Here is a 10,954-nt window from a genome sequence, read left to right as displayed (position 1 = left end):
CCGATTTTTGGGGAGATTACAGGTCACGTTAGCCATCCTAAAGGATGTTGCCCGCGGACCCCAACGAGGAGGTGTGACCCAACCGATTGTTCTTTATTAGACTCTGTATCCACGTGTTCCCCTGTGACTCCGGTTTCCATTTATAAGAGAGTCATAGTTACTCCCGCCGTTTACCCGCGCTTCATTGAATTTCTTCACTTTGACATTCAGAGCACTGGGCAGAAATCACATCGCGTCAACACCCCCCATGGGCCTTCGCGATGCTTTGTTTTAATTAAACAGTCAGATTCCCCTGGTCCGCACCAGTTCTAAGTCAGCTGCTAGGCGCCAGCCGAGGCGACCCGCCGGGACCACCGCGTGAACGGGGCCCGACGGGCACCGTAGCTGGGGGAGATCCCGGCGCGCGTCCAGAGTCGCCGCCGCCGACCGCCGTACCATCACAAGCAGGAGTGAATGGCAAAATCGTGTGCTTTCTTGCTGTTTTCCCCCTCGGGTATCACGTGAATTGGGCGTTCCCGGGGGCGTTCCCAGGTTGCCGACTGGATCTATGGTCAGGATGGTACCACCTCTGCCTCAATTTGAGCCAGGAAAAACCCTGGTGACATTGTGACTGTTTTCCTTTTAGGGTGTTCAGAGCAGGGACAGACAGCTGAGAGACACTGAAGTCAGGGCAGAGAGGACAGTCATATCAGCCACATCCAAAATTCATTGAAACTCAAGTTCTGTCTAACAGAACTCTCTCCTTCCAAGAGCGGTGGTACAAGGAGTTTCCCTGGCTACATTATGATGCAGCACAGAAGGGGGTTTTGTGTTTTTATTGCATGAGAGTTTACCAGGACAAACCCACACCATTTGCTGTAAAATCCGAACCCGCCTTTATCACTTCTGGATTCAGAAATTGGAAGAAAGCTATTGAAAAATTTAAAGCACATGAAAGTAGTCATACACACCGTCACGCTGTCTCTGTGACTGCACAAGAAAATCACCCTGTAAATGCACAGTTGTCCAGTGCTTTGGCAAATACACAATCAGACAACAGGCACTGTCTGGGGAAAATCATGAGTTCAATCAAATATTTGGCACGACAGGGACAGGCCTTGAGAGGACATGAGGATGAAAACAGTAATTTGTATCAACTCTTGAAAGACAAGGCAGAGGATGATGTCCTTTTAGCCAAATGGTTGCAGAGGTCCCAGAAAGAGTACATCAGTCCACAGATCCAGAATGAAATTCTGTCTACAATGAGCAACAATATTGTAAGTGGAATAGCTGATACAATCAGAGATCTACCAGTTATTCAGTATGCAGTAATTATGGATGGAACACAAGACATATCTGGGCAAGAACAAGAAAGTATTTGCCTGCGTTATGTTGACAATGACCTGAAGCCCCACGAAGAGTTCATCGGCATGTATTCTGTTACTGAAACAACAGGAAAAAGCCTTGCTGGAGTAGTTAAAGATGTGCTGCTGAGATTAAACTTACCAATGCATGGTTTACGAGGTCAAACTTATGACGGGGCAGCTAATATGGCTGGGAAGCATGCTGGTGCACAGGCACTGATAAAACAAGAGCAGCCACTAGCACTTTATGTTCACTGTGGAGCCCACTGTACTAATTTAGTCACACAGAAAGCTTGCTTAGCCTCTGTTCTGATCAGAGACTCATTGGATTGGGTCAACCAGCTTGGAGTCCTTTTGTCTCATGCAGGGAAGTTTAAGGCGATCCATGCAGCAATAGCACATGCAGAGAACCCATCATGCACTGCAATAAAACCCCTGTGTCCCACGAGGTGGACAGTACGGGGCAAAGCCATCACAGCTGTTTTGTCACAGTATGGGTCAGTGCTGGCCAGCTTGCAGGAGATGGCTTCTGGTGCCTCAAATACTGCATCTACTGCTAATGGGCTGCTGGGGCAGTTTAGGAAAGGCAAAACAGTTTTGGGTCTCATCCTTGCCTCACCAGTGATTTGTGAGCTTGAATGCCTGAACATCTCTTTTCAGAAGAGAACTGAAACCATTGCTGGCATGAGGGCTACTGTTCAAGTTGTAAGGACCTCAATCAAGGCCAAAAGAAATGAGGCAAATTTCAAAACTCTGTTTGAAGAGGCGACGGCTGTCGTTCAGTCTTTAGGTGTTAAGCCCATTACCATTCCACAGACCAGACCGCCCCCAAAACGCTTCATTGAAGGAGCTGAGGCACATCAGCCTAAAAGTGCCAAGGACCACTACAGAGGGGAATTCTTTAAAGTCCTGGATATTGTAGACGCAAAGCTCAGTGAGCTATTCAACCAGGAAGACTTGTTGACTTTGCAAAAGTTGGAAGAGACACTTCTGAGTGGAGAGATTGATGCTGCAGTCATTGAGAAATACCCAGAGTTGAACAGAGAGTCACTTTCAGTGCAGCTTTCTATGTTTCGCCTGAGCTACTCATTTAGCAACAGTGCAGAGGCTGCAGGGATCATTTGTGGATTGCCTGTAGAGGTACGTAGACTATTTGGGCAAGTGGAAAACCTGGTCAGGTTGCTTCTGGTAGTCCCTGTTTCATCCTGTGAGGCAGAGAGAAGTTTTAGTGTCCTCCGCAGGCTCAAAACCTGGCTCCGGTCCACAATGTCTCAAAACAGACTCAACCATGTTGCTGTCTGTCATGTCCATCAGGATAGACTTGACCTACTGGACAAGAAGTCAATTTGCAAGCAATTCGTGGCTGCAAATGACAGGAGGAGAAAACATTTTGGCTCTTTTGCCTAGGCCATTGTTTTTTAACCTTTTGTGTGCCACGGCACGTTTGACACTGTTGGATAACACTACAGTGCTATCTAGCTTTCATTTGTATCAGAACTACACAGTAATTTATATTTATCAGTTCATTACATCCATTCTAATGTTGTTTTCGTTTACCTTCACACACCAATTAGTTAGTGGAAATGTGGAATAATATCACATACTCGAGAGTAAAAACAAGTTGGTGTATGTTAAAATTTTTTATGCTGTTTTTCCCTTTAACCATAGCCTGTGTTCATTGAGGCATAAGATACAACTAAGAAAAGAAAAGGTATTCAGAAAATACTAATTCAAATTTAGATCAATATTCTTCCCATGTTATTTATCAGTCTACAAAACTGTATGATAAGGCCTGCAATTAAAGAATTAATTTGATATGTATCAGTTCAATGCTGCAATTCAAAATGTGTTTTCCTTTACAAATGTATATTTTTAGAAGAATAAAATACATTTGTGAATGTTTTGCAGTTTAGTTCATTTATGACATATTTCTCTTCGAACTATTAATGGATCAGTCAGGTTTCCGATATGTGTCCCCTCCAATGTTAAACTCGTTCCTACGCCCCTGCATGACCACATTCAGCACCTCTAAGTGACCTGGAGAGTTTTCTTTTTAAAGGATCCCACTGGCATTCATGATAAGAGCTGGTTGAAATAATAAAATGCTACTAGATTTAAAACCGTATACATGTAAATGAGGTAGGTTAGTTCACGTGTATTTATTAAGAACCTGAGCGGTTCAGACAGGACACGCCCCTCTGAGAGCCAATTAAAGAGCAGGCTTCAAAGCAGACAAACGAGTTTTGAAAACATTTCCACAAAGATTTGACGAGTCATCAGATCGGCTCACCGATCAGACGGTTTAGAACGACTACCAGCTGATAACAGTCAGTGGCTGATCAGCTGATATTCATAAGAAAGGCATGAAAGCTCTCGGTACCTCCTCCTGTGCGGCGCTGAAGTCCACCTTCAGTTTGTCGGTCTTGTCTTTGGCCGAGGCTCTGTACGGGTTTTCTGTCCCGTCCTTCGGCTGCTTCACCAGCTCCGACGGATCCATGGACTTCATGGGGATGATGTTGAAGGCGTACAAATACTGCAGCAGACAGACAGGCAGACAGACAGTTCTGGATGTGATGGCATGTATCGTACGGGCCTGTTAACCAAAATAAAATGTGTGGCACAATTATCACTTGATACCCCAAAAACTCACGTTAAACGGAAATTTAACTCAAAACGTCATAACACAGCTATGTTCAGCACAGAGAATATGGATGAGATAAACCAGCAACACTTGCTAATATGAATCACAGATTGTCCTTATGGAAATGTTCCACACAGAATAAACTCATTCACTATTCAAGTCACTTTACATTTTCTCCTTTTTTCCAAATGAATAACAACACAATAAGATGCACTTCAACCTTCAAAGGATATGTTCGAGAGGATGGAAATCCTGGCAATGCATCTCCACACTAGTAGCTCAGTTCGTCACACGATCCACTTGGAGAATAACGGTTCAACACAGCAGCGTAGTGGAGGTTTCTGCCCAGTCTGACAGCCGACAGCTTCACTTCCTCTTCGGTCTCGAAGCGCCACGATCCGGGTCACGGCAGCAAAGATGTAACCCAGCCCGTGTGAGATGGCGCCTCTCTACACCCGGAGACTCTGCGTTGTGTTGATGTGTGGTTTTGTTGGGTCAATGCGAGGGACGAGTCGGACACACGGACGGTCAAGATCGTGGCTGAGACCGCGCGGTTTATTAAGTGTCGATGCTGGCGGCTCCACCTTGCAAACCATAGACAAACACTGACGTCAGTCAAGTCATATGTCATGAAGTCATAAAGTAATTGTACAGTATTCAGAATAAAGCGATGGGCCCTCACAGCTATTAAACCCGTTAAAACAAGGTTCCAGCTCAAAACACAGAGCATGAGAGAAAACCCACAGGAAGATTAATAGCGAACAGTATCCGCGGAGCTAGCACACATACAGCTAACAAAGCTAGCCATAATCACAGCCGACATACTCGTATAAAACCAGGCAATAAATCCCAACACTTCATCATGGTGGTAGACAAACATCTCAATAAACACATCATTTAAATGGAACAGCGAATTAACGATTAATGGTCAAGATATTTGACTACGATGTGGAGAGATACATATAGTGCTTACCTTGCAAACCATAACCAAACACTGAACCAACATGGCGGCCCGCGGAGCAAATAGCTGCAAACACGTGTCCGGTAAAGGACAAACAGCACCAATCGCGTAACGCCTGAAGGCATAAACAATTAAACAGCGCCGTCTATTGGCCAAAATAGGCAACTGCATACATTGATGTTTCTTCATCAAGTTTTAACACACATAAATATGCCGAACTAAATGGATTTGTATCACGTTTATTTACGTAGAAAACCTCCCTTGTCCAGCAGATATGCTACTAGCATAAACCAGACAATGAAATCTGACACACAAGCTGTCACACCATGGTCCTGATGAAATACACATTTTAAAAAGGACCACATATTCATGGTATTTTAACAAGGAACCTTTCTTTTTTTCTTTTCCTTACAATCTATAGTTGCAAAATGTGTTTTAAAAATACGACATATGTATTAAGTATTAATGTAGATTTTTATGTCTGCTCCAAATCACTTAAGTCAATCTAAAACAACAAATAAATAAGTCAGGTAGTTAGTCGGAGATTTAAAGCGGAGACGGTGGTTGCCAGGTGAGATTCTTTCATGTAAATTAAGTTACAAACAATTTACCATTTTATCCGTATAATCGCAACGAAATGTCCACTTACTATCTTTTTGAAGAGCTTTCTATCACAATCTTCAAAGGTGATCTTGAGTCAATGTTATTTCCAAGGTCAAATATGTACTTTTCATCTCATAAATCACCAATCATTAATTTTCAATTAAACCATTTTGATTGTTTTCCATTAAATTGTACTTGTATTTGATTATGTACACGTGCGTTTTCAAATAGGATGGAATAATAAAACTGTTCAAAAATGGAAGCCAAGTAAATTAAATATCCATGAATGATATTAATGTAACTTAAAATAGAAAAGATAAGATAAGTGTTATTCCCCTTTTTCTAGAAAAAAAAATACTTGGCATGATGTTTTCCTTTTAATATAGAGAGAACACAAGTAGAATAAAATATATAAATGACAATTTATTATTATTGTTATTATTATTATTTATTTATCGGTGACAAAACAAGAATTTACAAACAAGAGAACGAAATAGAGTTTTTTACATAGACATGTCAGTATTTGCAACTATACTAGTACTACAAACAAAATAGTAATACATACACAAGAAAAGCTACAAACCAAAACAAACACCAAAGAAGAAAAACAAACGTGAAAGTAAAGAGAAAAGGAAACCAAGTTTGATTGAATGCTGTCATATTGTCTTTTATTGATGATCTAATTCAATCTTATTCAATTCAATGTTATTTATAGCATCACATCAGAAGTCATCTTAACACACGGAGCAGGACTAGAATACGCTCCAGAGTCAATACAATTTCAAAGTCCCAACATCACCAGGAGCGTTACAGCCACAGTGTAATAATATGTAATGGGCTTTCAGGCAGAAATCTGGGCCCTTGGGTTCCAACTGTATTTGGTGTTGGTGGTAGTATAGTAGTAGCAGCATTAGCAGTAGTGGTGGTATTATCAAGTAATAGTACCAACAGTGAGGTAAGCTGTTCCAGATTTGCATGGTCGGTTCATAGATTAAGCCAATGGTGGGTAGATAGTTTTGATCTGTCCTTCCAGTTGAGTAAAATATTTTTGACACATTTTAAAACAATATGAGTCTGTTCTTTCTCATCATTCCCCAAAGCCTGTTTTTTTAAAAGTATGGCTCTGTTTTTCATTTCTCTTCACGACAGCTTTTTCAGTTCACGTGATGATATTTACCGTCATCCTGATAGTGGGATTGTCAGTGTTTTTTTGTTTTTTTTAAGCAATAAAATCCTATATTGTCCAATCACTGGCTACTTTTATGCAATTTAAATAAAAACATTCCAGCATGATGTTCATTTGGTAAATGATGGTCCATTTAGAGTCAAATGGACCAGAAAGCAGATTATGAACTTGAGGCTTTAGAATGGTAGTCCATGAAACCACCGGGTGATCCACTTCTCGTTGCATGGGACACAAAAACTCAATTCACACTCATGTCTGAGATGTTCTGTGGAGCCAGACCAGCTGCTGCTTTGGAAACCAGGAGGAAGAGTTTTAATGGGATTCAAAAGCACGGTAACCGCGGTTACAGGAATGATAACAACCTGCACACTGACGTGGAGTCTTTGATCAGAGTATCATGTCGTCTTTGGTCCAACAACACAGAATGAGATTTGACTTTATTCTGACTTTAATATTGTTTTTCTTTGCAGCTGCAAATAATAGTTATTCAAGCAATTAAAGTACAGTTTTTAGGTCCAAGTACTTTACTTGAATATCTGCTTTTCCACAGGCAAATATTGTATTTATCACCCTTCATCTGATGGCTGGAGTAACAAACGGAGTCTCCAAACTCCAGAGATAAACACTTATACATGTGAACTGCCAATTTAAAGAGCAACTATACCCCAGATTAGGAATGGGAAAATCCTCCATCATGAACTCACAATAAGATGATCGTGGTGAATTTCCATTATGAGGATAATTATAAAAATATCTTCATGAGTAAAAAGCTGAAAAAAGCCTGAGTTAGTCACTTTACTTTGTGATCTTGTGTACGGGCGGTCGACACAGGATTCCTTTTCCTTTTTCTGTTTTGCTTGAGATTCTAAGAGCCTTTTTAACTTTAATACCCATGATGCCACAGCCTTTCTTCAGCCAACAGGAGGCATCAGAGAGCAGCTGGGTGGTAGGGTCTCTGTTTCCTTCAAAACAACCAACCTGACTTTGACCTCAGGGTCATCTGGATTAAGTGCATGGGATTTCATGGTGCATTTGGCCGTTCACTGGCTGGCCTCAACAGGGAAGTCTTTTTCCATCCACAAATCTTCCAGCACTTAGTCCTCGATGCATCGTCAGCTGGATTTAACGTGGTCTCCACATACTTCCATCCTGATACATTACATTATCTCTGACTGTTGATTCATTTGCAATGTACTTGATTACTGCTTGACTATTAGTCCAAAAAAATGATTTTTTTTAGTAGCAACTGCAATTCTGCTCTGAGCATTTTGTCCACTTTGACTGACAACATAGCAGCTGTCAGTTCCATTCTTGGGATGGTGACCTCTCCTCTTTTGTTAGTTGGTGGAAGGTAGCTGACTGGACCGGAGCTGCATCTGAAAAATGATGTCGTTGGGCATGAACTGGTTTCCCAAAGTGTATTGGCTTAATGCAGCGTTATACTTGACAAGATCAGAAGTCCATTGCTCCATTGAGCCATTTTTCAGATGTCACGTTGTGTACGAGTTGATCCCAGCCATGAATTTGTTTACAAACTTCTTGGAGGAGACCCTTCGCAGGCAGTGTTAAGGAGGCCAAGAATCCAAGAGGGTCTTAGATTGAGCTCACTACAGATAGCATTCCTCTCCGGGTTTGTGGCTTTTTTTTTTACTTTGATGTTAAACTTGAATCACCGCAGGGTGTCTTCTCTTCGCCACCGTCCTCACCGAGCGGCCGCCGGCCTCCTGACATCCTCCCTCAGCCTCAACTGGATGAGGCTGGGACCCAGGATCCTGTCGGGGAGCAGACTGTTGGCCCACCTTTGAGCTCTACTGAGACGGAGGAGGGTCCGCAGAGCACCAGACCAGCTTGGTGACTGTGTCAGTCACTGAGCATTGTGAGACCTGTCCTGTCATTCTTCTGGTCGTGTCACCCGGACACTAGAAATGCGGGTCACCAGCTGAACGAGCAAAGGTCACGTTAGCATCCACAGCGTGCTCCCAACTAGGGTTCAGGGCCGATAAGCTGGAAAGGTAACACACCGTGACAACAGTGTTTACGGAGGCTTCTGGTTGGACTTATAGCAACACACGGCCACCACAAGATGGTGCTGTTTCACTGCTATCTGAAGTTATCTGAGGGCTTTATGATATCTGTAGGATGTATGTTTAGAATACATTTTAAGGTTGTTTCTATATAGAAGTTACTCAAAGTGGTTCAAGACTGATTCCATGATGATGTGATGTGAAACTGTTTGAATTTGATAACTGCTGCAAAGTGACTGAGAACAATGATTTTACACGTTTGAGTCCACTCCATGTTTTCAGCTTCTATCTTTTTTTTACATCCAACATTAAAGACAGAGACCAATCGTAAACATAGACAGACTTTTGTCTTTTTATTGGAGGAACTGTTTGGGTGGTCTGATGATGTACTGTAGACACTGGAGATGTCTTTCAGCTGGCACTTCCCAGAATGCTCTCTGCCGACTGGTCAGCTGTTTGCTCAGCTCTCATAAGCAGAAGTCTGGACACGTCTCTGGACGGCTCTGCTGCTTTGCTGCTGGTGAGGAGACAGACAGACTTCATAGACCTGGACCTGATGGACCTGAAGAGAAAGGACAAGAAGAACAGAAAACACTTAGAGCAGCAGTGGGGAGCAACGCTATTATATTCTGGAGGAAACTTACAGTATCTAGAGAGACATTTTAAAAACGTGTGCTCACATAAAGTCACTGCAACATAATCAAGTTCACATACTTTGATGCCTCGCTGTGCTCGTCCATGTTCTCTGTGGACACGTCGCTTCCCTCATCTTCATCTCTGGGCGCTTGCTCATCTTTCTCATCCTTTGGCTTCTTTATGAATGAAAAAAAAAAACATTTCATTGATTTCTTAAATTGACTTCATGAAGAAAACAAAGGTAAATGTATTGGATCAAGCCTAATAATAATGATAATCATAATAATAATAATAATAATAATAATAATAATAATAATAATAATAGCAGCATAATACAGTTATTCCTTACCTGGTTCTTCCATTTCAGGATCAAGGCATAGCTTCCCTCATCTCTGTGGTCTGGTCCTGAGGGTCCTGATGGTCCTGGGGGCCCCGGGGGTCCTGGGGTTCCTCTGGGTCTTCTTGCCAATTTGGGTCCAAGGCAGTGCTGAAGACAATCAAATGGAATCCTGCATACAAAATTAATGTAATTAGTTTCAAGGCCAGGTGCATAAAGAATACAAATCATACATTGTGTAGCTGTCCAACTCACCTTTTGATCCTTCAAGTCCACCACAGAGGACACTATTACCTGTTGAATGGACCCCGACTAGAATCCACTAGGAGGGACATTCTTACTTACCTCATTTGTCCTGTTTGGACGGGACATAACGGCTCAACAAAGGACACACGTGACATCTGATCAGTTGTGTCCTGCCCTGTCCTATAATGGCCTGCAATGTCCAGAACAGTACAAGACAGGACATAGCAGGACATCACAAGACAGGACAGAACAAGACAGGACATCACAGGACAGGAGAGGACATCACACGACATCACACGACAGGAGAGGACATCACACGACAGGAGAGGACATCACAGGACAAAACACAACATCACAGGACAGGACATCACATAACAGGACATCACAGGACAGGACAAAACAACACAGGTCAGGACATCACAGAAGAAGACATCACAGGACAGGACACAACATCACAGGACAGGACATCACAGAACAAGACATCACAGGACAAAACACAACATCACAGAACAGGACATCACATAACAGGACATCACAGGACAGGACACAACATCACAGGACAGGACATCACAGGACAGGACATCACATAACAGGACATCACAGGACAGGACACAACATCACAGGACAGGACATCACAGAACAAGACATCACAGGACAGGACACAACATCACAGGACAGAACAGGACATCACAGAACAAGACATCACAGGACAGGACACAACATCACAGGACAGAACAGGACATCACAGGACAGGAAGGGACAATACAGGACGGGACAGGACAGGACGGGACGGGACAGAACAGAACAGGACGGGACGGGACTGAACAGGATGGGACAGGGCAGAACAGGACAGAAGGGGACAGAACAGGACAGGACAGGACACAACATCACAGGACAGAACAGGACATCACAGAACAAGACATCACAGGACAGGACACAACATCACAGGACATCACAGGACATCACAGGACGGGACG

General features: G+C 42.8%; 1 long non-coding RNA gene across 1 annotated transcript; it reads right to left on the bottom strand.

Annotated features, from left to right (window-relative positions):
- Window positions 1-9,263: 9,263 nt before the first annotated feature.
- Window positions 9,264-10,140, bottom strand: LOC311014353. The gene is made up of 3 exons (XR_014597254.1): window positions 9,744-10,140; window positions 9,473-9,570; window positions 9,264-9,320 (listed from the first exon to the last, which is right to left on the bottom strand). It is a non-coding gene; the product is annotated as an uncharacterized lncRNA (long non-coding RNA).
- Window positions 10,141-10,954: the final 814 nt, after the last annotated feature.

This window comes from Eutrigla gurnardus, assembly GCF_963514095.1.
Source record: "Eutrigla gurnardus genome assembly, chromosome: 6".
Taxonomy (NCBI): Eukaryota; Metazoa; Chordata; class Actinopteri; order Perciformes; family Triglidae; genus Eutrigla; species Eutrigla gurnardus.
Note: the sequence above shows the minus strand (reverse complement) of the source record. Positions and strands in the feature narration are given on the sequence as shown.